Source organism: Momordica charantia (assembly GCF_013281855.1).
Source record: "Momordica charantia cultivar OHB3-1 chromosome 7 unlocalized genomic scaffold, Mcharantia_2.0 BLBB01000007.1, whole genome shotgun sequence".
Taxonomy (NCBI): Eukaryota; Viridiplantae; Streptophyta; class Magnoliopsida; order Cucurbitales; family Cucurbitaceae; genus Momordica; species Momordica charantia.
In genome coordinates this window covers 9,385,716-9,410,868 of record NW_028275165.1, presented here as the reverse complement: position 1 = coordinate 9,410,868, position 25,153 = coordinate 9,385,716, and the positions used below count along the sequence as shown (strand labels likewise).

Sequence of the window (25,153 nt, the reverse complement as noted above, 5' to 3'; positions counted from 1 at the left end):
GTCAGCAGACCCCATGGACCATGCCACATCATATCATAACGCGATGCACCAAGCGGGATATAGCGACATCGAGCAGTGTCGGGGCTTCTTATGAACCCTCATCGGGCCAACTAGGTAATGGATCAATGACCTCCCCCAGCAATCGGTCAAGAGCTACCAAGACCAGGCCAGAAAGTTTGTAGACCACTTCCACTACTCATGCATCAACAGGCGTACAGAGGCCCATCTCTCATCGGTGAAGCAGAAGCCTCGTGAGGACTTGAAGGCGAATCTCGCCCGCTTCTCCAGTGAACGACTCCAGGTGCCTAATTGTAATGAAAGCGTTTCTCTTTGGGCACTCTCCCAAGGAATCAAAGAAAGGAAGCTCATCCGCTCGATCAGCGAGTAACCCGCCAAGTCCATGGTCAAACTCACGGTCAGGATCAACTGACACATAGCGTGAAAAGAAATGCTCACGGCCAAGTCCTTGGATAATAAGCCGAACGATGTGACTTGGTGAGATAAAGGGAAGCAAATGGAAAGAGCGGTCCCAAAAGGGAGTCGGTTGGAACTCGTTTGGGACCTATGATCGACTCACTACAAATGTAACGCCCCAAGAATTCCACCATTTCCAAACAGGGACCGTTACTAAGACTACCTAAAATTTTCACATAAACAAGAGAAGTACCTTCACAACAATACTAAGCAATAAAGCTACCACGCTTCCGCTGCGCTACTCTATTTTTAACACTCACGAGAGCTTGAACAATTAGAACAACAACACTAAAGATTTAAGAGAAACTCGCCTCCTATACAGATAAATCATTTAATGCCGACTTCACATTAACCAAACCTGTCCAGGAAACCTTTCCTAACTATAAACCATTCACTAAACGAATATTAACATCTCGAATGGCAATGAAACAAAAACTAATTCAAGTACAATCAACTTAAACAAATGTATTCATAAAAATCACAGGTAGGTTACAATCCCGTAGTTCAGGAAGACAACAAAATTAATGCTCTAAAAGGAATAATGAATCGGCAACCTTACAACATCCTTTAGACAATAAACTAAACAAAACCAACCACTAACAACTCAACTACAAGATTACGTAGCCTCAACTATCCTAACTAAAAGAAATTAATTGCACACAGCATAGCTAATGGTCTTTCTGATCAAGCCTCCTCCTCGCCATCACCATCCCACGAGCTAGCTCGATACCTGCAAACTGGAGGGAAAAAAAGGATGAGTACAACCACAGTACTCAGTAAGCAGCCCTTATCTGAAGGGTCATGCACAAACAACTTACTTATCAAGGAACAACATGTCATGCTTTTTAAAGAATCAACACACACACATCATGCTCCACCAAATCATGAAACATTCATTGTCATGCTTTTCAACACATTATGCATTCAAACATAGACACATTCTATAAAATTCGGTGACAACCACAACCAGGAACACATTAACTACCAGTACTAACCTCTAGTCTCCCTAACATTCAAGTACTTCTACCCTTATCACAGCTACTCTAGCCTTCCACAGTTAACTCCTTCGGGCAGAGTCGGCCCCTAACCATTTATACCCAGAGCCCCGACCCCGCAACATCGGCCCTCGACCATTTATACCTGAGGCCCCGATGACTTCACCGTCTATTGGCCCTTGACCATTTATACCCAAGGCCCCAATAGTTCTCCTTTCGAAAGACTCCTCGCATCGACCCCCGACCATTTATACTCGAGGCCTCAACGCTCATCTTTATCCAATATTGGCGTATCGACCCCCGACCATTTATACCCGAGGCCTCGATACCCAATTAGTGACGTATCAGCCCTCGACCATTTATACCCGAGGCCCTGACACTCACTCATTCACTTCATAACTCCACATAACATTTCTAGCCTCCAACCAAGATTTCAGTACTACTTCCCTAATAACAGCAACCACCACAACGCCCATCACGACACAACCACTAGTATGATTTCAATGCATCACAGATCTCAAAAACACAAAGTTTGACAGCAACCAACCTGATCACAACATAGAGCACACAAAAGCTTCAACAAATAACCCTATGGCATGCTTCACATAACATACATTTCACATAGCGGTTCAGAAAACTTTTAAGAACACGCCCAACACAATTCATCCAAAAATTTAATATCCAACATTCGAAGAAATCATCCAACATCAGTATTCAATAAGCATTGCTAGATATAAATAAACACATCAGACACGCCAAACATCTTATGCAAAATTCAGACAACAACATCTCCACAATAAGTCCACTTTAACGAGCATTCCCTGCAACATACATCATTCCACATCAGATCTCAGCAGCTCAACAATACAAAATTTCCACTATTGTCACCGACGGACATGCAACACTACTCAGGCACATAAACCAACATAAACAAGAGTTACATTTTCATTACTCGATAGGCCACCAATTCCAATCTTTCAAATGCATCGACAAGCCATTCACACATCTAATCAAAACACAATTATCCAACATGCTCTTCATCGTACAAAACAAGAAGATAATCCCGTAGCTTCCAACTAAGCAAACATAAACTAAATAACATAAAATTATCACGTGCATTTTCAATCCCAAGACATGCTTTCAAACATCACAGCTTAATCACTTCCAACCATACCGAGCAGCAACTTTCAAGGCACATCCAATAATCATGGCACAAGATATTTTCCTAATATGTAAAAGGAAAGGAACAAAAGAAACAACAAGGATGCAACCCAACAATAACAACTAGAAGTCCTCAAATGATGCCCAACAAACTCTAAATACATGAGATATTCAAGTATAGCAAAGTTAAGCATGAAACCATCTGAATAACACCTATTAACTTACATATTAATAAATAATGAACACACCGAAAGCACCACACAATTCATACATATTCAATCAACAAACATCCCCCAAGTAAGAACTACTTACAAACAAAGAACCTAACTCTCCTAAGCTCCGCCGAAAACTTCCTAAAAACATAGATACAAGCTTGAGTTAGAGTCCAAACATAAACACATAAATCAAATCCAACAACGGGTCTAAGTGAGTCATTACTTACTAACTTCCACCGAATGGTTCCCTAAGATCAATTGGGTTAAAACTGGGTCAAAGTGAAAAAAGCTCGGTACTTCAAAACGGAGTTCGAAAATGCTTGAGCTTGCTGGTCCGATGTCGAAATGCGATGGGTAGTGCAAATCGACCTTCGTAGAAGGGTGGGTATCACGAACTGAGCTTCATTTGGGTATGGGTCAACGTCGAACGTCACTGGAAGGCCGGAAAACGTCACCAAATTCGCTGGGTTTCGCGAATCCGGACTGTTAGGGGCTGTCGAGGCCAGAGGACGAACCAAAACTCCTCTGTCTGTCGTGCACCGCCGGGGACAGTCGCTGGAACACCGTACAATTCCGGATCTGAGCTTGGGCCACCGAAACCCACGAGGCACACCGCTGTACCGCCGCCACTGCTAAAGGATCGCTACACCGCCGTCACTGTCGCAGCCTGGGTGAGGTCGCCGCTGCCGTGGTCTCACCGGAAGTGCCGCAGAAAATGAAGAGGGAAGAAGCTGGATCCGGTTCGTGGAGGACCCACCGGCACGGATCAAAGTTGTAAAACCTGACTCCACCACGCGACACCCGACACAACACTCACGAGAGCATCCCGACGCAAGACGCTACCGTTGATAGAACCGACTGACGCCGGAGAGCTATGTTGTTCGGGGAATACCACCGCACGCCAAAAACTAAAGCTCGTGGGTTCAAGATCTGCCATCGCTGCTCGTGGGGGGACAAAACGGCCGTGGATGAAGCTTGCGTCGCCGGATCTACGTGCTCCGTCGCCATCTACTCGTCGGAGAAGTTCGTCGGATCTAAACAGGAAGAAGGGAAGAAGGGTGCGGCGGCTGCAACAAGAAAGGGAAAAGGGGGAGAAAGAGATGGCTAGGGTTTGACTTGTTTTCCTTTTGATTTTCTTTGTTTTTACACTAAAAGCCTAATTCCCAAATTAATAGAAGGCCCATGGGTTTAAAGAAACTAAAATTCTACTTTCAAACAATATAAACTCAACGATCTTCAACTAAAACAAAAGTAAAACAAATAAATCTAAGGCCCGAAGCGAAAATCCTAAAGAAAACACTCCAGTAATTAAAATAAACTCACAACAACCCAAAATAAAATCCAAGAGGAAAAATTAAATTTCCAAAAGTTTAATTAAGTTTTAATTAAAATCTCTTTTCAAAATTTTAGAACTTAATTATCTAAATCAAACGAAAATAGACTTGATTCGAAATTATCCAAAATTAAAACTCCAAAATAAGAAGTTTCAATAATTTCACTTAACGAAAAAGGAAGAAATCCAAAGGCACAATTTTAAATCATAAAATAAACGAGTCAGAGAACGTGGGGCGTTACAACAAAGGTATGGTAAGTATACTCCCACTCATTTCCCGGTGCACCAGATACTAGCTCGCATCGACGGAACTCCTGTTAACAACCTACTATAGTGGCTGGAACACTCCTAACACCGCCAAAAGTGACAATAACAAGTATTGCAAGTTTCATCGGAATCATGGGCACGATACTATTAATTGTAGAGACCTCAAGGATCAAGTCGAGTCTTTGGTCTAAAGGAGATACCGAAAGAAATTTGTAGAAGAAGGCAATCGGGCTCTAAACTCTAACTTAAATTAATAATTACCGGACTCAGTGTGGTGGGTCTTGTTTTAAGGGGGATGGACTTATTTCCTCTTGGGCTTGAATGTGTTGGGCCTCCATTGAGGTAAATTGGTTTTTAAAACAAAACAAAAGGAAAAGAAAACCCTAGCCCCAAGCTCCTTTTCTTTCTTCTTCTTTTTCTTCTACCCTAGCCGCTTCCTCCGACTTCTTCTCCGTTCCCAATCCCGCCGCCCCTCCTCTCGTTCTTCGGCAGCTTCTCCGACGCCTCGACGGAGCACCGGTGCTGCTAGCCCACTCCGAACGGAACGACGACCCGTAGCAGCGGCGGACGAAGACACCACGAGCGGCGGTCGGCGACCAACCTGTAGCAGTAGCAGCGGCGGCGCGACCCCGACGTTCCGACGGCCTGCAGCAGCGGCGGCGCGCCCCGGCGATCTGCAACGAACCAGCGCGGCCTCCCCCCTCGCGGCAGCGCACGGCGAATGACGGTACAGCAGCGGAACGACGGCAGATTTGTACGTTACAGCGGTGTTTAGGACGTTTGGCGGTGACCCACCTCCGTTCGAAGCTCTATTTAGGCTACCCACACCTTGGCGAGTTAGATCTAGGTGACCCACATCTATACGAAGTCAGTTTTGGTGGTAATGCGTCATTCGAACCCTTTTAGAGTTAATTTCGAAGGATAAATAGCGTAAGTAACGTGTTGTATTTTCTGTTTTGGTGTGCTTAGGGTGAGGTCGACGCAAAACTTAAGGGCACGGTTGTGGGTAAGTAGACAAGGGGCGTGTGCGTGTGTTAATGTATGCTCGATGGTCTCTAAGGTGCTGATTTTGTAGCGTTTAATGCTAATTTTGTGATGTCATTGTGCTAAATAATTTTCATGGTGTTAGTCGATATATTTGTAATGGTGTTGGATATTTGTCGATGAAAATGGTGAGTTTTCTGCTTTGATAAACTGTGAGCATTGTTGTGGTAATGTTTGTTGCCTGAATATACATGTTTTGTTCGGCGTGTTTAGTGAGCTATTATCCTTAGTAATACTTGTTAAATAATGATGTTGGATATTGAGCATGATTGGGTTATTATTTCATTATTAGGAAGTTGTTAAAGTTGTGAAAGCATGCTGAACCGTACTTGGGAGTTGGAAGATGTAGGGGTAGTGGTAAAAGAAAGTATATGGTAAGACTTTGGTGAAAGTTGGATTTTTGGAAGGAATGAAAGAGTGGGTGTCAGGGCCTTGGGTATAAATGGTCGGGGGCTGATACGTCACTAGTGGAGTGAAGGAGTGAGTGTCAGGGCCTCGGGTATAAATGGTCGGGGGCTGATACATCACTAATGGAGTATCGAGGCCTCGGGTATAAATGGTCGAGGGTCGATACGAGGAGTTCTTTGGAGGGAAGACTATTGGGGCCTTGGGTATAAATGGTCAAGGGCCAATAGATGGTGAAGTCATCGGGGCCTCGGGTATAAATGGTCGAGGGCTGATGCAGCAGGGTCGGGGCTCTGGGTATAAATGGTCAGGGGCCGACTCTGCCCGAAGGAGTTAACTGTGGAAGGCTAGAGTAGCTGTGATAAGCGTAGAGGTACTTGAAGGCAAATGGAAAATAACTATAACAAGAACAGGAAAATAACTATAACAATCTCTAAGCTAAAAAATAAAAACTAAAGCTGATAGTGAATGAAATTGAAGGCAAATGGAATGAAAAATGGGATGATGAACTACTGATAGAGGCTCCCTTTTAAATAGGACCTCGAGTTGATTGAACTCCCCACCAAAATAAGAGAAAATGGGTTGAGATCTTTTCAACTACTTCAAATTGACTTGGACTGGGTTGATTTCATTCTACCTAACCACTTGTGAAATGACCCTCGTGTCCTCCATAAGTGAAATGCTCGTTTTGAAAAAAAAAACACCAAAATTGTGCTAGGCACTTTTTTTCTGCACACGGGAATTTTGAGAATTTTTGTCAACTTTGGCCACATTTTTCTTTCATTTTTCTCAAAATAACCAATATTTCAAATTATCCATAAATATTCTCCTTATATAACATTTTAAGAATATGTAAACATTTTTAATTAAAAATGAAGGAAAATAGTTCGTTTTTATGGTCAAACATGCCCATGATAGTCACATTCATGCAGCAAAAAGTCAACCCTAACAACAAGTAGGAAAAAATGTTGGGTAAATCGTATACCCTAGGATACATATCCCGCTGGCTTTAATACAAGTGGGATATTGTTAAGATTTATGCATTAAAGCCTTGTAGTTCGTAAACTTTCAATTATTTATGAATAAATTAAGTATTTTATTTTACTTTGTTATGTGGAAAAATTATCTAACATTGTGACAATCCAAGCTTATAAATCTAATCTTGAACAGTATGTAGTTGACATAAAAGAGGATCGTGTTCATGTTATAACCTAAAGATTCTATAGTATATGAATAAGGTGGATGCCTTATCCTTGTAACACCATTGATACAGCCCCCTTGTAAATGTTATAGATTATTTGATCCAAATTGCTCATGTAGATACATGTGACTGGGGGTATTATATATAATGAGTTTGTATAAGACTAGACCGGGAAAAATTTAATCTTTCTTTGCAACGACATTAAAAGATAAGATAATTATTTCACAGGATGATCATCTATGACAAAATCTTAACCCTGAGTGATTTATGAATTTTTGCCTATGACAGCATGTCCTTTAATTTACATGTATGAGAATTGTTTTTGTAGTCGATTTAATAAGCCTACTATTTTGCGGATATGGCCAAAAGGGAGATGGGATCATAATCTCACAAGATGAAATTCACTCATTCCCATTATATGATAAGTAGATGTGTAGTTCCCTTAAGTGTTGATTTCGGGACTTGAGCAATGGGACCCACAATTTCAGTGGCCCGAGAGGGACTTAGTAGTACTTAAGATATAAAATGCAATTACATGCGTAAAACTAAATTTCGACCCAACTATAAATTTTGAAGTGTTGGGTTTGTTGCCATAAACTCGTAGTTTATATTTATATAAAAACAATTTTATATTCAATCAATTTGTTGTTGAATTCATAGCATTGCACTGTCCAAATCCAATAAACTAAATATCCAAGGTTATTATCATGTAACCGGGACAGTATAGATATTAGGTATATATTTGATATTCCCTTGATATACAAGTGGATAATGTCCAGGGAATAATCTAAAGGGTCTATAGTATATGGATAAGGTTGGGTACCTTATCCTTGCAACACTATGGATGCGATCTGCTTTGTAAATGTTACAGATGACCCGATCCATGTGGAGACATGCGAGTGAGGGTATCCTATACAATGAGTTTATATAAGACCAGACCGCGAAATAGCAAATCTTTATATGTAACATCATTGACTAACAGATTGCTATTTCATAGGATGACCAGGCAACACATTATCAATCTTGATTGAGTTATGGACTCCTACCCATTAGGGCTCGTCCTTTGATCTGTATAAGTCAGCGTGGCCCGAGTTGCCTACTCAACATTCCTACCATTTTGGGGATAAGACCGAGTGGGGAGCTGGAAACATAACTTCACAAGATGGAATTCACTCTCCTCCCCCACTTTAGGAGAGTAGATGGGTGTTCTCTTAAATGCTGACTCTGAGACTTGAACAAGGGGTCTCACGCTCTCACTAGCCTGAAAGGGACTTCCGATTATTGGTTAGACCATTAGAGGAGTAGTGGTATTTAAGGAGTAAGATGTAATTTAAGGGTCAAACAGTAATTTGACCCAACTTGAGTTACGAGCACTCGTTAACGAATGACTTGCCATTAATGGTTGTAGACAAGAAAATATTCTGCAGTGAGAAGAGTGCAATTGCGGGTCTTTAGTGGAGTGACCCGTAGTTAACGAATGTTGATTAACTCAGTCAATGAGTTTGGCCGATTAATCTCGTATCGTTAGAGCTTCTGATCTGTAGGTCCATTGGGTCCCCTTGCTAGCTCACAATGGGTAAAACGAGGATCAAGAATTATTAAATAATTTGAAATGTTCAAATTATATAAAGGAATATAAGTATATATTAATTTTGGATAAATATTCAAAATTAATATTATATATTATGAGATAAATATTTGAATAGGTTTCCAATAATTAATATGAATTGGATTCATATTAACACTATATTAACACTATAGGTTATACAAGAGAGAGTTTTTAATTAATTTAATTTAATAATTAAATTAAATTTGTTAATTTAATTAATTATACTTAAGTAATAAAATAAAAAAAAAAGAAGAAAAACCAACTCCCAAAAAAAAGTAGAGGAGTGGTGATGTGGTGACGTTGGGAGTTACCCCACGTCACCTCTCACCCCACATCACCCCTTTGGTTAATATGCAGAAGTTGTTAGGCATCTCTTGGTCTTCAACCTGCAAAATAAACAGAGATTTAGCTCTAAAAAATTTAGTCTCTCCATTTTCCTTTCAATTGCTCCCACAAGCAGATTCTCGTACCAAGAGAATAGTTGGAAAGATCGGTGGTCGTGAAATGGATTGATTATCGGAGAATCTTGAAGAAAGGTCTTCAAATGTAGGTTAATTTCTTCCCCTGTGTTTTTCTTTGGTATTGTTGTTTTTGTTCCTGAAAATTCAAGAACAAGATCGCCGTTTCCACTGCAGGATTAATGTCCCTTCATGAATAACTCAAGAAGGATCGACTTGCATGTAATAATTATATCCATGGACATAACTTGTTCTACCGTGTGTAAGTGTGCAACTCCAATTTTATAGTGGAGCAACCTTGAGTTAACGAATGAAAGTTAATTAATTAATTTTGTATCATTGGACCTTATGAATCGTAGGTTGATAAGATCCACTTGCTAGCTTATAATAACATTAATAGATTGATTATGTTGAAAGAAAAATAGAATTTGAAATATTCAAATTCAAATTTAATGTATTTGGAATACAATAATTAATAAAAAGAATAATGAATTAATGTATTTGGAAAACTAATATTTTGTTAATATATATTTGATTATGAATCAAATAATATAAAAGTTGAAGATAAGATATTAAAATATTTTATTTGGCATATGATTCAATTCTAATTAATATGCTCCTTGTGCTCCGTCCCAACCTATGATCGTGGGGGTAAAAGGAAAGGGGAAGATTCTCAAGGGATTGGCTGTCCTGAGTCTAAGAAAAGCGTAGTGATGGGCTAGAGGGGTGCTCGGATACTTCATCGACAGAAATTTTAAGATCTGTAGAGGCTGTGGATCAGCCCTGCCAAACGCAATGAAAATTTTATGTTGGAATGTCCAAAGGGTTGGGGAGCCCAAAGACATTCCATTTAAAATATGACTTTCTTAATCACCAAAATCCTCAAGTTCTTTTTATTTATGAAACAAAGTGTTATGCGGTCAGTATGCTTAAGCTTAAGAGATCACTAAATATGTATGGGTGTTTCACGTTGGACAGTAAGGGGTTGAGTGGAGGTTTGTGTTTGTTGTAGGTGGAGGATGTGGATATTTCTATTCGATCTTTCTCCTCAAATCATATTGATGCTAGTATAAAGTGGAAGGGCTATGCTTGGCGATTCACTGGCTTTTACGAACATCCAAATGCATCAAAGAGAGTGGAGTCGTGTAAGTTACTAAAACGTATTCACAACGATGACAATTCGACGTGGTTGGTTGATAGTGATTTAAATGAGATCTTGTGGAACTTTGAGAAGGAGGGTGGAGCTAGGAGAAGATCTGCACAAATTGAGAATTTTAGAGAGACGCTGGACAATTGCAATTTGGTGGAATCGGATTTTGTTGGAGATCAATTTAGGTGGATTAACAGGCGACAAGATGAAGCTCAGGTCCGTGAGAGGCTTTATAGATTTTTAATTAATGATGCTTTTATAAATCTGTTTCTAGAGTATCGAATTAGACACTTACAGTGGGCTCGGTCTGATCATGGAGCTATTGAATGCAACCTCTTTGGAAGTGGCAGTGGTAGTGGCTAAAATAAACCATTTAAGCCTTTTCGTTTTGAGGAAATTTGAGGTTGGAAGAAGAAAGCTAGAGAGCATCCTTGTGCTTTGTCCCAGCCTGTTCGTTTTGAGGAAATTTGCGTTGATCATACAAAATGCTCTACGTTAATTACCAATGGTGGATGATGGAATGATCGGAATTATGCAAACGAGTCATTATCTTTTCATCTAAACGGTTCAGAGCAAGCTCTAAAGGTATGGGGTCAGAGTGTGAATAGAGGGCTATTTAAGCAGATTAGATGATTGAAGAAGGCTTTAAGTGAAGAGTATAATATACCGCTCCCATTAAATTTTAATACTATTCATGCTCTTGAGTCTGATCTAGAGAAGCTGTTAGAGGATGAATAAATATACTGGAAGCAGCGTTCGCGTGAGAATTGGCTCCTATGGGGAGACAATAATACGAAGTGGTTCCATAAACGAGCTTCTACACGAAAAAGGAAGAATTCTATTAGTGGTATTATATCTCTTATGGGTAGATGGTTGGAGGATGAGAAGGAAATTGCTCAGATGTTTATATCCTACTTTGAGGATATCTTTTGCTCCATGTTAATATTGATTTAATAATGTATTTTTCTTGCTGCCATTTATCATTTGTTTTGGATCTCTTTTCCTTATTATATTTTTATGGCTCATTCTTCTTTAAGTTAACCCAACTTGTCTAAGTACTAGGTCTTGGTTTTGGAAGGCTTATATAAGCATCCTTATCCCTCTTTGTTGAGAACCCTAAGAGAGGGGAAGAATAGAGATAAAGGAGAACCATCACGTGTAATGCCCTGCGTTCTCTGACTCGTTTATTTTAAGAGATAAATAGTGTCTTTGGATTTTTCCCTAAGTTGATAACTTTAATTCTTGGATTTTCTAACTTTGAAATTCTAATTTTTGGCTAAATTAGAATTAAGTTTAATTTCCTTGGATTAAGATAATTTAAGTTCTCGACCTGTGTAGGAGATTTTTAGTTAAATTCTAAATTCACGAGTTTTAGGATTTTCCTTCCTAAATTCTACTTTTCTTTGATTTATTATTCTTGGGTTTTAGAGTTTAAGTTAACGATTTTATTTCGGGTTGTTGTGGGGTTTATTTTATTTCTAAAGCATAATTATTGAGCTTTTGTTTTGGACCATTGTAGTTTTAGTTGGGCCTCATTAAGATTTGGGAATTGGGCTATGGGTTTTAAAACAAAAGAAAAGAAAAAAAATATAATAATAATAATAAACAAAACAACAACAAGAAACCCTAGGATCTCCTTCTTCCTCTCCCTCTTGGCAGCCGATAGCCCCCCCCTCGAACTTCTTCTCCGGCGAAGCAGCACCGGCGACGGCACTCCTCCGACGAGTGACGACGTTCAATTCCCACGACGGCCGCATTCCTCGACACGGTGGCGACGACGCCTGCAGCAGGTCGCTCACGAACCCGATCCATGGCAGCGCGACTGAGCACCGGCGCGTCTCCTACGGTGAAGCAGCAACCATACGACGGCGCTTCTCTACCTCGTCGGCAGCAGATATCCCGACGGTGACGGCGTTCTGGAGTAGCGAGGAACCGCGACCCACATTCTCCACGAGGCAGCGACGGCGGGTTGGGCGTTCAGAAGCATATTCCAACGTTTCTTTCTCCCGATCAGTAGCAGCACGACCTCCTCTAGCGTCTGCAGTGGCGCAACCTGCTGCACCAAGGTAGCACACGGCGAACAGGGCAGTTGACGACTTCTCCAGCTTCGACAACCCCGAACAGCCCTTTTCTATGACGTTTTCTTCATTCCGACGCCCCCCAACGACCTTGAACGGTCTAGATCGGTGAAGCTCGGCACGTTTAGTGGTCCCACCCTTGTTCGAAGTTAAATTTGGATTACCCACACATAACCGAAGCTTGATTCATGATACCCACTCTATTCGACATTGGTTCGGCGTTGACCCACCGCTAATCGGACCCAAATCAGCGTTACCCATTCCTTTTTGGTATCGGACCAGCAAGCATAAGGCCGTTTGAGCTCGGATTTGGGAGCCCGAACATCCTCGACATCTACCCACTCCTAATCCAAGAGTTTTTAATGTGAGCTTGTAGGTAACGAACCACCTCATGGTTTCAATTAATTTAAGTGTCTCCAATGGATTTCTAATGCAAATGTAATCTCGTTTGTTGTAGGAAATACTTCGGCGAGCTTAGTAGTGTTATGGCCATTGTGTAAGTAGTTCTTACTTGGGGGATGTTTGTTGATTGAATATGTATGAATTGTGTGGTGCTTTCGGTGTGTTTATTATTTATTAATATATAAGTTAATAGGTGTTATTGAGATGGTTTCGTGCTTAACTTTGCTATACTTGAATATCTCATGTATTTAGAGTTTGTTGGGCATCATTTGAGGACTTCTAGTTGTTATTGTTGGGTTGCATCCTTGTTGTTTCTTTTGTTCCTTTCCTTTTACATATTAGGAAAATATCTTGTGTCATGATTATTGGATGTGCCTTGAAAGTTGCTGCTCTGCATGGTTGGAAGTGATTAAGCTTTGATGTTTGAAAGCATGTCTTGGGATTGAAAATGCACGTGATAGTTTTATGTTATTTAGTTTATGTTTGCTTAGTTGGAAGCTACGAGATTATTTTCTTGTTTTGTACGATGAAGAGCATGTTGGATAATTGTGTTTTGATTAGATGTGTGAATGGCTTGTCGATACATTTGAAAGATTGGAATTGGTGGCCTATCGAGTAGTGAAAAGTAAGTAGACGAGGGGCGGGTGCGTGCGTTGATGTTTAGTTGTGCTGTTTTATGATGTTTAATATTGATTTCGATACGTTATTGTGTAGTGTAACTCTTGTTTATGTTGGTTTATGTGCCTGAGTAGTGTTGCATGTCCGTCGGTGATAATAGTGGAAATTTTGTATTGTTGAGCTGCTGAGATCTGATGTGGAATGATGTATGTTGCAGGGAATGCTCGTTAAAGTGGACTTATTGTGGAGATGTTGTTGTCTGAATTTTGCATAAGATGTTTGACGTGTCTGATGTGTTTATTTATGTCTAGTAATGCTTATTGAATACTGATGTTGGATGATTTCTTCGAATGTTGGATATTAAATGTTTGGATGAATTGTGTTGGGCGTGTTCTTAAAAGTTTTCTGAACCGCTATGTGAAATGTATGTTATGTGAAGCATGTCATAGGGTTATTTGTTGAAGCTTTTGTGTGCTCTATGTTGTGATCAGGTTGGTTGCTATCAAACTTTGTGTTTTTGAGATCTGTGATGCATTGAAATCATACTAGTGGTTGTGTCGTGATGGGCGTTGTGGTGGTTGCTGTTATTAGGGAAGTAGTACTGAAATCTTGGTTGGAGGCTAGAAATGTTATGTGGAGTTATGAAAGTTATGAAGTGAATGGGTGAGTGTCAGTGCCTCGGGTATAAATGGTCGAGGGCTGATACGTCACTAATTGGGTATCGAGGCCTCGGGTATAAATGGTCGGGGGTCAATGCGAGGAGTCTTTCGAAAGGAGAACTATTGGGGCCTTGGGTACAGATGGTCAAGGGCCAATAGACGGTGAAGTCATCGGGACCTCGGGTATAAATGGTCGAGGGCCGATGCTGTAGGGTCGGGGCTCTGGGTATAAATGGTCAGGGGCCAACTCTGCTCGAAGGAGTTAACTATGGAAGGCTAGAGTAGCTGTGATAAGCGTAGAGATACTTGAGATGTTAGGGAAACTGGAGGTTGGTAGTTAATGTGTAAGGATGAGTTTGACATGTACGGTACATGTAGAGTTAAACATTTTCATAAACTGCTTCTTGTGATATGTTTCTATTTACTCAAAGCTCGAGAGTTGTGATAAGCATGATATGTTGATTCGTTAATAAGCATGACACGTTGTTCCTTGATAAGTATGCTGTTTGTGCGTGACCCTTCAGATAAGGGCTGCTTACTGAGTACTGTGGTTGTACTCATCCCTCTTCTTTTTCCCCTCCAGTTTGCAGGTATCGAGCTAGCTCTTGGAATGGTGATGGCGAGGAGGAGACTTGATCGGAAAGACCATTAGTTATGCTGCGTGAAATTAATTTCTTTTAGTTAGGATAGTTGTGGCCATTTAATCTTGTAGTTGAGTTGGTAGTGGTTGGTTTTGTTTAGTTTTATTGTCTAAAGGATGATCGTGAGGGTGCCGATTCATTATTCTTTTAGATCAATAACTTTGTTAGCCTCTTGAACTACGGGATTGTAGTCGACTTAGGATATTTATGAATACATTCGTTTAAGTTGTTCGTACTTGAATTAGTTTTCGCTTCATTGCCATTCGAGATGTTAAAACTCATTTAGTGGATGGTTTATAGTTAGTAAAGGTTTCCTTGAAGAGTTTGGTTAACGTGAAGTCGGTATTAAATGGTTTATCTGTATAGGATTTGAGTTTCTCTTAAAACTTTAGTGTTGTTGTTCTAATTGTTCAAGCTCTCGTGAGTGTTGAAAATCAGAGTAGCGCAGCGGAAGCGTGGTAGTTCTATTGCTTAGTATAGTTGTGAAGAAAATTCTCTTGTTTTTATGAAAATTTTAGGTAGGCTTAGTAACGGTCCCTGTTTGGAAATGGTGAAATTCCTGGGGCGTTACAATTGATACCATAACGCCCGAGAGGAGGGGTACATGAATGAACCGATACCACATCCGAATGAGAGGGATCCTGAGATTATTGAAGAATGGTCAAAAGGGTTAAAAAGAATTGATAGTCACTACCTGTACCAACAAGGTGCACCTTCCTTTTCGGTGGCTCAATCGTAAGAACTCCAAAGTTAAGCGTGCTTGGCTTGGAGCAATCTTAGGAGCAATCTTAGGTTGGGTGACCTCCTAGTTATGCTCTTCTAAGTGGCTTAGAACTTGATGGTGGCGCAGCCAGGTCGCAGGGGAATGCCGGAGCAGAGAGGTGCCGAAACCGGATTCCGAATCCTGGGCCTGGGGCGTTACACCTTGAGAGAGAGAGTTCAAGACATAGTCAACGACCTTCAATTCAATCGTTGTCGTCGCTCACCATGCTGTCGGGATTGGGTAGAAATCGACGTTGCCATCCGATTGAACGGAAAACGATGTCGCCGCCGGAGTGGTCGTGCAACCGTAAGTTTCTTTGGCGGTTTTGTTCAAATCCAGGCTTGGATTCAGCGTAGATTTAAGCGTTGAGGTTGTATCTTTCTATCTTTGTTGGTTCTTAATTATTCTTGAAGAGATTTACATGTGTTTGAGATTACTCCTCAAATCTATTCAAGATTTTGAGTAGAAGCTTTCTAGAATCGTAGATCTTGACTCTCAGTTTTAGGTTTTCCGATTCTGTTTTAGTGTATATGTCTATTGTGTATTTGTATTTCAATCTTTGTAGTTAATAATAAAGACTCGCAGGGATATTATCTTTGCAAAGTGGATGTAGGTCCTATTTTAGGACTGAACCACTATAAATCTTGTATCAATTCTCTATTTTACATTATTGTTAGTTGCTGGAAATTATCTAAATAATAATTGAAACGTTTCTGTGATTATTCGCCTCTTAGTTAGCATTTGTAAATACTCTGTTAGGCTATAAATAACTCATTAAAGAAGAAAATTGATTATGGAATTTATATATAATTGTAACAATTGGTATCAGAGCTTCGTACTCTCTTTATTGTGTAATCTGCACTCTTTATTGCCGAAAAAGTACATTGTTCTTCTAAGTGGCTTAGAACTTGATGGTGGCGCAGCCAGGTCGCAGGGGAATGCCGGAGCAGAGAGGTGCCGAAACCGGATTCCGAATCCTGGGCCTGGGGCGTTACACCTTGAGAGAGAGAGTTCAAGACACAGTCAACGACCTTCAATTCAATCGTTGTCGTCGCTCACCATGCTGTCGGGATTGGGTAGAAATCGACGTTGCCATCCGATTGAACGGAAAACGATGTCGCCGCCGGAGTGGTCGTGCAACCGTAAGTTTCTTTGGCGGTTTTGTTCAAATCCAGGCTTGGATTCAGCGTAGATTTAAGCGTTGAGGTTGTATCTTTCTATCTTTGTTGGTTCTTAATTATTCTTGAAGAGATTTACATGTGTTTGAGATTACTCCTCAAATCTATTCAAGATTTTGAGTAGAAGCTTTCTAGAATCGTAGATCTTGACTCTCAGTTTTAGGTTTTCCGATTCTGTTTTAGTGTATATGTCTATTGTGTATTTGTATTTCAATCTTTGTAGTTAATAATAAAGACTCGCAGGGATATTATCTTTGCAAAGTGGATGTAGGTCCTATTTTAGGACTGAACCACTATAAATCTTGTATCAATTCTCTATTTTACATTATTGTTAGTTGCTGGAAATTATCTAAATAATAATTGAAACGTTTCTGTGATTATTCGCCTCTTAGTTAGCATTTGTAAATACTCTGTTAGGCTATAAATAACTCATTAAAGAAGAAAATTGATTATGGAATTTATATATAATTGTAACAATTGGTATCAGAGCTTCGTACTCTCTTTATTGTGTAATCTGCACTCTTTATTGCCGAAAAAGTACATTGTTTTTAATTTTACAGCATTATTAATATTCTGTAAATTCTTGTTAATATTCTGAAAATTATTTCCAAGGTCTTTTCCATACTTGTTTTTTTGTGTAGGATGGGTACTGAGTTCGAGGTGGATCGTTTTGATGGTAAAGGAGACTTCGGTCTTTGGAAAATCAAAATGATGGCCGTGTTAAGGCAACAAAAAGTTGACTACGTGCTAATGCATCCTAAGAAAATTCCAGCAAGTGTCAGTGGGAACGAAGATGATCTTAAAGAAAAGGATAGGGGGGCGCATAGCTTGATCATCCTCCACTTGACAGACAGTGTCATACGCCAAATGTGTAGTGAGGACACTACAAGGAAGCTTTGGAAAAGGTTAGAAACTACATATCAAGTAGCATCCATTTCAAATAAAATATATATAAAATCTAGGTTCTTTAGTTTTAAAATGGAAACTAATAAAAGCATGAAAGATAACCTAGATGAATTTAATAAAATAGTATCTAAAATGGAGAATATTGGTGAAACCTTTTCTAATGAAAATCATGCAATTATTTTAGTAAATTCTTTGCCTCATAGTTATAACAATGTTAAGTCTACAACAAAGTATGGTAGATATGATCTGATGTCTACTATTTTGATTAATGTCATTAAAATGAAAGAGTTAGAATTGAAGGATAGTAAAAATAATAATAGTGAGTCTTTGTTTGTTAGTGAAAAATCAAATAATAAGAAATCTCATAATAGGGGAAAAAGTAGAAACAGATCAAAATCTAGATCGAAGTTTAGGGAGCCTAGTCATAGGAGGTGTTATAATTGTAATAAAGAATGTCATATTAGGAGATTTTGTCCCAACCTTAGGAAGAATGGGGGTGGTAACCATAACCAAAACCAAAAGGGTAAGGGGAAAGAGGATAAGGATGGGGTCAACCTCAGTGAGGAGTATGAGGAGTATGCCCATGTCCTTATGGTGAGTGAGCCTAGTGAGGATGAAACATGGATCATAGACTCAAGTTGTTCTTTCCATATGACACCAAATAGAAATTGGTTAGAACACTTTCAAACCGGTAGAGGGTAAAGTTATGCTAGGAAACCACCAGTTCTGTAATGTAGAAGGTCAAGGCACAATTAGACTTAAACTTCATGACGGAAAAATTAGACTTTTAATCAGTATTAGGTATGTTCATGAGGTTAAGAGGAATCTAATTTCAACTAGTATGCTTGAAAACTAGGATATACCATAAAATTTGAGAGTGGTATAGTTAAAGTCATGAAGGGGATTATGGTAGTGATGAGGGGGCATCTTATAGAAACTTTATATTCCTTAGATTGTTTGGTTGTTACGGGGTCAACTGCCTTAGTTAAAGAATGTAATAGTTCTCAAATTACTCTTTGGCATAAGCGTCTAGGTCACATGAGTGAACAATGGTTAAGTGAGTTAGCTAAACAAAACCTTCTCCCTAGTAATAAAAATGTAGACTTAGACATTTGTGAGCATTGCATATATGGTAAGTCCAAGAGAGTCAAATTTGGGAAGGGTATGCATGTAACAAAAAGAAAGCTAGAGTATGTCCACGCCGACTTATGGGGGCCATCTAGTGTAGCTACTAATGGTGGGGCTAAGTATTTTTTATCCATAATTGATGATTGCACTAGGAAAGTGTGGGTTTATATTTTGAAAAAGAAATCTGACACTTTTAATAAATTTGTTGAGTGGGTAAATCTTGTAGAAAATCAAACTAGCCTAAAAGTTAACAAGCTTAGAACTAACAATGGCCTAGAGTTTTGTAATCATGTGTTTAATAATTACTGCAAGTCTAAGGGCATAGCTAGGCACTTGACAGTTGTAGGAACCCCCCAACAAAATGGGGTAGCTGCGAGAACCAACCCAACTCTAATGGAAAAAGAGAGGTGCATGTTGTCCAATGCACAGCTTCCCAAGAGTTTTTAGGGTGAAGCTGTCGTGGCAGCATGCTACATAGTTAATAAGAGCTCCGCCACTGCCATAGGACTTAAAACACCTCAAGAACTTTGGCAAGGCAATCCCCCTGATTTCACACACATGAAAGTCGTTGGGTGTTTAGCTTATGCTCATTCAAATGAGAGAAAGTTATGACCTAGGGCTACGAAATGTGTTTTCTTAGGATATCCCGAGGGAGTAAAGGGATATAAAATGTGGAGTCTAGATGTAGATAACCCTAAAATCATAATGAGTAGAGATGTGATATTTGATGAAAATCAAATGGGGTATGTGGAGAACAAAATCGATAGTAGCCCCAGTGACCCTACAACCATACAAACTGTTTTAGCTCCTTCTAGCTCTACTTCCCAAAATGATCAAGTAGTTCAAACACCTATAGAACAAATACATACACAAGAAGTAGAGCAAGATGAGGAGGTAGATGATGAGAACTTAACTGATTACCAACTAGCTAGGGATAGCGGAAACGTAGGCCTATTAGACCACCCAATAGATATAGGTATGCAGACTTGATATCCTATGCCCTAGTTGTAGCTAATGAGTTTGTTAATCAAGAACCACAAACTTTCAATGAGGCCATTAATGATGAGAACAGTGAGAAATGGTGGGCCGCAATGAAAGAGGAGTTTGATTCTTTGAAGAAGAATAAAACATGGAACTTGTTAACAAACCATTAGAAGATAAAACAATGGGTTGTAAGTGGCTTTATAAAATTAAAGAGAACACCGAAGATGAGAACAACCTTAGATTTAAGGCTAGGTTAGTTGTTAAGGGGTTCACACAAAGAGAAGGCATAGACTATGATGATGTTATTTCTCCAATCGTTAGACATGCCTTTATTCGCATCTTACTTGCTTTTGTTGCCATTATAATCTTGAGTTAGAACAAATGGATGTTAAAACTGCTTTCTTGTATGGTCAGCTTGAGGAGACCATTTACATGGAACAACCTCTGGGTTTTGAAGCTCCCAAACAAGAAAAGAAGGTTTGCCTCCTTAAAAGATCGTTATATGGTTTAAAGCAATCTCCTCGTCAATGGTATAAACGTTTTGACACTTATATGATTTCAATCAACTTTAATAGAAGTAAATATGATAGTTTTGTTTATTTTAAACAAGTTTCTAAATCTGATTTTTTTTATTTACTTCTATATGTTGATGATATGTTGATTGCTTGTAAATATATGCATGATATTAAAAATTTGAAGGATCTTTTAAGTAGAGAGTTTGAAATGAAAGATTTAGGGCGAGCGAAAAGAATTTTAGGGATGGATATAACTAGAGATCGTGTTTATAATAAGTTGTGTTTGTCGCAAAAGAACTACATAGACAGGCTAGTCAAAAGATTAGGTTTGCAAGATATTAGGAAGGCTAGTACTCCTTTTGGGAAACATTTTAAATTGTCTTCTAATGATTCCCCTAAGACCCCCAATGATATTGATGATATGCTTGATATTCCTTATGCTAGTACTATTGGGAGTCTTATGTATGCTATGGTATGTATTAGACCTGACCTTGCTCATCCATTAAGTGTTGTGAATAGATTTCTAGCTAATCCTAGAAAACAACACTGGAATGCTATAAAATGGATTTTAAGATATCTTGCATCTCATTCACATATATGCCTTGTTTATGGTGGAGCAAATGCAACTGTTAATGATAACATAGGCATAGAGATAGAAGGATATGTGGATGCTGATTATGCTGTCGATATTGATAAGCGAAGGTCTTTGACTCGTTTTGTGTTTAAAATTTTTAATTGCACTATTAGTTGGAAAGCATGTTTACAACCTATAGTTGTTTTATCTACTACCGAGTCAGAATACATTACATTAACTGAAGCTATTAAAGAGTCTATTTGGCTTAGGGGAATAGTCTCTGAATTGTGTGACAGCATTGTTAATGTTACCGTATTCCGTGATATTCAAAGTGACATTCACTTGTCTAAAAATCATTCTCACCATGAAATAACTAAACATATTGGTGTTAGATACCACTTTATTAGAGATATTATCAATGGTGATTTAGTTTCTGTTAAAAATATATCAACTGATTTAAATGCAGCTGATATGTTTACTAAGGCATTGCCTTGTGATAAATTTAACCTATCTGTGAGAATGTTGCAGCTTGATACAGGGTGAAGATTTTGGTTGTTTATGGCAGTGGGCTCCCTCTTGGTTTCATGAGATTATCAAATCAAGGTGCAGATTGTTAATTTTGATTTAATAATGTATTTTTCTTGTTGTCATTTATCTTTTTTTTGGTCTCTTTTACTTGTTATATTTTTATGGCCCATTCTTCTTTAAGTTAACCCAACCCATCTAAATACTAGGTCTTGGTTTGGAAGGCTTATATAAGCATATTTATCCCTCTCTGTTGAGAACCCTAAGAGAGGAGAAGAATAGAGATAGAGGAGAGTCACCACCTTGAGAGAGTTCAAGCCACGGTCAACCACCTTCAATTCTATCGCCGTCGTCGCTCACCGTGTCGTCGGGATTGGGTAGAAATCGACACTGCCGCTTGATTGAACGGAAAACGACTCTGCCGCCGAAGTACTCAGGCAACCGTAAGCTTCTTTGGCGATTTTGTTCAAATCTGGGCTTAGATTCGGCGTAGATCTAAGCGTTGAGGTTGTATCTTTCTATCTTTGCTGGTTCTTACCTATTCTTGAAGAGATTTACATGTGTTTGAGATTGCACCTCAAATCTCTTCAAGATTTTGAGTAGAAGCATTCTTGAATCGTAGATCTTGACTCTCTGTTTTAGGTTTTTCGATTCTATTTTGGAGTATATCCCTACTGTGTATTTCGATCTTTGTAGTTAATAATAAATACTCGCAGGGATATTATCTTTGCAAAGTGGATGTAGGTCCTATTTTAGGACTGAACCACTATAGATCTTGTGTCAATTCTCTATTTTACATTACTGTTAGTTGCTGAAAATTATCTAAAGAATAATTGAAATGTTTATGTGATTATTCGCCTCTTAGTTAGCATTTATAAATACTCTTTTAGGCTATAAAAAAACTCATTGAAGAAGCAAATTGATTCTAGAATTTCTATATAATTGTAACACTCCACTAAGCCAAACGAGGATGTTATTGACAAAGTTCTTAGTACAGTTACTCCAAAGGTCACGCCACAAATGAATAGCAGATTGTCTCTTCCCTATAGGAAACAAGAGGTGGAAAGGGCTATAAAGGAAATGTTTCCAACTAAAGCACCTGGTCCTAATGGTTTTCCATCTCTTCTTTATCAGAAATTTTGGAATATAGTGGGTCCTAAAACTATAGCAAGTTGTCTGGAAGTTTTAAATAACAAGAGCAGTATACAAGGTTGGAATGAGACGACTATTGTCTTGATTCCTAAGAAGAGTGATCCCAAAACTGGTGACTGATTTCCTGCCCATTGGTTTGTGTAATGTCACTTATAAGATTGTGACTAAAGATATGGCGATTAGGATGAAAGAAGTCCTTAATGATGTTATCTCTGAGTCCCAATCGTCCTTTATCCCAGGTCGTCCTGTCAGTGATAACATCATTGTAGGGCATGAATGTTTACATACTTTGGGAGGATATAAGTCGGGTCGCGAAGGCTTTGCTGCTCTTAAACTAGATATGAGTAAAGCCTACGACAGGGTGGAGCGGGTTTTTCTTGAGAAGATAATGGAAAAGCTCGGGTTTGCCGAAGGTTGGATCGAACGCGTCATGCACTGCATCTCCTCGGTATCTTTTGCAGTCAACACTAATGGCGAATCAGTGGGCAGAATTGTTCCGTCTAGAGGTTTAAGACAGGGGATCCTATTTCCCCGTATCTTTTCCTTTTGTGTGCTGAGGGGTTATCTTCATTGCTTGCGGAGGCTACTAGACTAAATCCTGCCTACCATGGTCCGATTATTTCTCACATTTTGTTTGCTGATGATAGCCTTACCTTTATTAAAGCCGATCCAGCCGAGTGTGTGCCTTAAAACAAATGCTCAAAGTGTATGAAAGTGTGTCGGGCCAATGCATCAAGTTCGACAAGTCAGCTGTTTGTTTTTCTCCTAATATTGTGGCAGAATGAAGAGCTTATCTCCAATCCCTTTTGGCGTTCGGATGGTGGACAACCTTGGCCCTTATTTGGGGTTGCCGTCGGCTTTTATGAGGCGGAAGACGGAGGATTGGACCTTTCTTAAGAACAAAGTGTGGAAAGTTATGCAAGGCTGGAAAAGATCGTTTTTCTCAGGGCCGGAAAAGATATTTTGATTAAGAGTGTGCATCAAGCGGTCCCAACCTATGCAATGAGTGTATTCAAAATTCCTAAAGGCTGCTGTGGGGATTTATCGAAATTATATGCTCGGTTCTGGTGGGGTTCTTCAGCGGAGAGTAGGAAGATCCATTGGATGAGATGGGATAAAGTTTGTATGCCAAAGGAATTGGGGGATTAAATTTCAGAGATTTGGAAGGCTTTAATAAAGCTTTAGTTGCAAAACAAGTCTGACAGATGGTTATGTCCCCAGATCTGCTACTTTCTAAGATTATTAAAGCGAAGTATGTCTCGGACACAACTTTTTTTTTATGCAAATCTAGGGTCAAAAGCTTCATATTTTTGGAGAAGCTTTCGATGGAGTCGTGAGCTTCTTGCTAAGGGTCCTCGGAAAAGGGTTGGTAATGGGGAGGAAATTTATGTTTTTAGGGATAAGTGGCTACCAAGAGAATCAACTTTTAAACGAATCACTCCTACGCCACCAAAATCTAATGTGAAGGTAGCTGAGTTCATTAATGGCTAGGGCGAGTGGGATGTCCTTAAACTAACATCTTTCTTTTGCTTGGAAGATTTGGCGTGCATTAAGGGGATTCTGATTAGTTTGACGTAGAGGAGAGATAGCTGGCTTTGGCATTTCGACAAAAAGGATATCTATTCCGTGAAAAGTGCATTAACTATTTATGCATAACAAATTTGAGTCTTCCTCCTCCAATTCTTCAGGTAATCAACAATTTTGGCAGAAACTATGGAAATTGAATATTCCGCCCAAAATCAAGCAATTTGTGTGACGAGCTATTCATGATATTATCCCAATCAAGAGCTAACCTAAGAAAAGGAGTAGAGATTACCCCATGTTGTCCTTGCTATAATCAAAAGGTTGATACTGTATTTCATACTTTATTTGAGTGTCGTCGATATCGTGAAATCTGGGCTAGGTGTGTCCCGTCATTTCCATTGAGATCTGTTCCTACGACTAATTTTGATGCTACTTGGGAGGCTTTGGGAGCGGGTTTATCGGATGACAATTCGTAGAAATGAGACAGTAGATAGAAACATTATATCAGAGGCGTGTCCGAGGGAGAGCTTTTCACCTGAATGGTCAATTATTAACACTGATGCGGCGTGTAAACAAGATCAGAGGAAATAGGGCTTAGGGTTTACTATACGTACCCGAACAAATGAACACTGTTATGCTTCACCCAAATTCCTTGATGTTGGATACCCCCTCTTCACGCAGAGCTCCAAGCAATTAAGGTGGCCATTTGTTTTGTTATTAGAATGAAATTAAAGCGGGTGTTGCTTCTCTTAGATTGTTGCGAGGCGATACATTTGCTGTAAGAGGATTGTGCAAACAGAAATGAAGTTGCAATTTGGTTCATGGATATTCTAGATCTAGGCAAACAGTTTGAGGAGGTGAAATTTACCCATGTGAATCGATGCCTCGACACCCAAGCAGATCTCTTGGCTAAATTTGCTCTCTCATCTGGTTCATTTTTAGATTGGTCCGAGTCTTTCACGTGTTGGTTAGATGAACAGTCTTCTAGAAGCTTTTCTTCAATTGTAACCTTCAATTGTAACCTAGAGTGGTGTTTTTATTAATTAATAAAGCATTTCCGTTCCAAAAAAAAAAAATTCTAAATAATGTATTTGATGCATTAAAAGGAAAAAATAACATTTAATTAAGATAGCATAGGATAAAAATCAAATAATATAAAACTTTTTAATATCAATATTAAAAAGATTCTACCTC

General features: G+C 39.2%; 1 long non-coding RNA gene across 2 annotated transcripts; it reads right to left on the bottom strand.

The window, feature by feature from the left end:
- Positions 1–929: 929 nt before the first annotated feature.
- LOC148210279 (uncharacterized) lies at positions 930–25,018 on the bottom strand. Of its 2 annotated transcripts, XR_015792208.1 has the most exons (4): positions 24,828–25,018; positions 24,574–24,735; positions 24,252–24,494; positions 930–1,211 (listed from the first exon to the last, which is right to left on the bottom strand). It is a non-coding gene; the product is annotated as an uncharacterized LOC148210279 (long non-coding RNA). The 2 variants fall into 2 exon arrangements; XR_015792207.1 differs by having other exon boundaries at positions 24,574–25,015.
- Positions 25,019–25,153: the final 135 nt, after the last annotated feature.